Source organism: Phaethon aethereus, assembly GCF_964289735.1.
Source record: "Phaethon aethereus genome assembly, chromosome: Z".
NCBI lineage: Eukaryota > Metazoa > Chordata > Aves > Phaethontiformes > Phaethontidae > Phaethon > Phaethon aethereus.
The window spans coordinates 89,607,668-89,610,142 of NC_138577.1; positions in this window are offsets into that span (position 1 = coordinate 89,607,668).

A 2,475-nucleotide genomic window follows, 5' to 3' on the forward strand; every position below is an offset into this window, starting at 1 on the left:
GAGAGTGTAGTTATCTCATGAAGTAGCACGTTTCAAGGATAAGAAACTGAAGTGCAAATTTCTTCTTTTTTTTTCTGAAGTATTTTGTAAAAGTGAAAGCATTTGAATAAATGACCTGTAAAACAAGTTGGTGCATTATGTATGGACAGTGATGCGAGAGCCCGTTTACTGTAACTAACACAGACTGCATATCTTTAAAAGAGAAAAACAACTTTGGGTGCACCTGTCTGACATAATGCTTTAAAATATGCTAATTATAAAAATAGTTCTAGGGTTATGAATGTGATGTTTGGCTGTTTTGTAGTAAAGGACACTGTGTAATGAAGGTGCTTAAATTAAATCCAAGACAAGTAACTTTTGGACTGCCAGATGTATATATACTTTGACTACAGCAAGATCTGGATGTTTGACTGATTTTTTTTTTTTTTTTTTTTTTCCCCCCCAGTAGAAACTTGTGTTAAGTGATAAGTGAAGTACTGTTTCTTGTTCGTGCTATTCTTAGCAGTATTTTAACCAATTTGTATCTCCTATGTTAAAATTCTATATACACAGAAGTCTGAAAAGAGCTTGTCTTTGTCTGCTTTGTTATTTTGAAGGAGACAGATAATTTGTGATGGCTTTTTTTACTGTGTAAGATAGTCTCTTGCTGTTTCCAGATGCTATAGTTAGTCTGATCCCCATTATTGCATAAGCATATTGTCCTTTTCTGACACTCTTATCTTCAGGCTTTAATTTCCTCCTCTTTACACTTACTTAGTTTCTTTCACAACAGTTTGTTGTTCTCAGATCAGTCAGGAATCATCCTCATTTGCCATATTTATTTATTCATGTCTCTCTGTAAAATGTATTTGTCAAATCCAGTCCTTCACTTAAAGTAGTGTCATAAATGTACTTTTCCACATAAATTTTAAAAAAACTAGCATAAATTTAATTTAAAAAAACAGCACTGTACACTTTGTATAGCAGAAGTTCAGTGACCTTTATTCTTCATATTAATTGTGTAAATCTTGTTTTAATTTCCTCTCCTTTGATACCATTATAACTAATACTGTCTGCAGTCTTTTTTCTTTGTTAGAGATGCACATGAACTAACTACTGGTGTTCAGCATATTAGGTTTCTAAATAAAATTTTGGAGCACTTCTGCTGATAAATGTTGCTCTATCGTATAGGAGCTGGGTCACAGCTACAGCATGTCCATTCTGCTCAGAAGAGACAGGATTTGCGTTTCCTAGTATCAAAGTCACAGAGCAACATCTTTCCACTAACACAAAAAAAAATTTGCAAACCTCCCCTTCTTTATTCTATATAGCAAATCTGTCCAGTGTGATGGTATTTGGCAGTTTTATGGAGTTTGTGCTACCTAATAGTTAGCCTTCTTAAACATCTTGGACTTACATTTCGTTAAACTGAAAATGAAATCCTAATCCACAGTCCTGTGGGTCATTTAGCAGGATGAACTATCAAAACTGTTGAAGCACAGAAACCAAATAGTCATTGTCAGACCAAAGGAAATACCGTGATGTTTCTGTACTTGGCTTTATGGGAAACAGTAGTCCACTTATGAAGAAATGTGTCTTAATCTCTAATTACATAGCTCCATGTTGAGGTAAAAAAAAAACAAACCCAAATGTCTGTCAATGTGTCATTTGCACCTTGAGCATCCACGGTAAACAGGAACATGGAAGCATAATGAATGATTGGATTAATCCTTTAAAATGTTAAGATTTTGTTTCAGGATTTACTTAGTGGTCATATTTCTGGCTCTTGATTTTATAAGCATTAAGGAAATGTGCTACATTTTTTTAAAGCGTTAGGATATGCCACATTTTGTTTGATAATAATTTTTATATCAGGGGATTAACAGCATTGAGCTACACTAAACAGTCTCATTGAAGCATCAATAAAATGCAGTATTTTGTACTTTAATACTTTCTTGTGTTGCCTTATTAGTAATGTTCTGATTGTTTCATCTTCCTTGCATTTCTAGTATTTTGTTTTAAAAATAGGGTTTTTTAAAAATTTTCTACCTGTTTCTTATAGCACATCTGAATTCCTTGAGTTCTTACTACGCATAGCAATAAAGTAACTATGCGAGTAAGGAGGTTAGAGTAACTAAGAACTAGTATGAGCAGATAAACATACTTAACTGTACTTTTGATCTGTTTTTATTAAAAAGTTAATATTGTGAAATATCAGACCTTGTGCAGGAGGACAACTGTCATCTTTTCTTAAAGAAAAAAAAATCAACTTGGAGCATTTTTGGAAGTAGCAACTTTAAATTTCATTATTCATTAAAACCTAGTGCATCTGGAGGAGCACACTGCAAACCCAGGAACCTGTGGCCATCTGGTTGCTTTCCTAGTCTTGCAGTATGAAGCAATATCTCAGAATGGCATCTCCACTTAGCTATCCCTTACTGTAAAATGAGAGTAAAAAAAAAAAAATCTCAAAGCCTGGTAATATTGTCAAAGAGC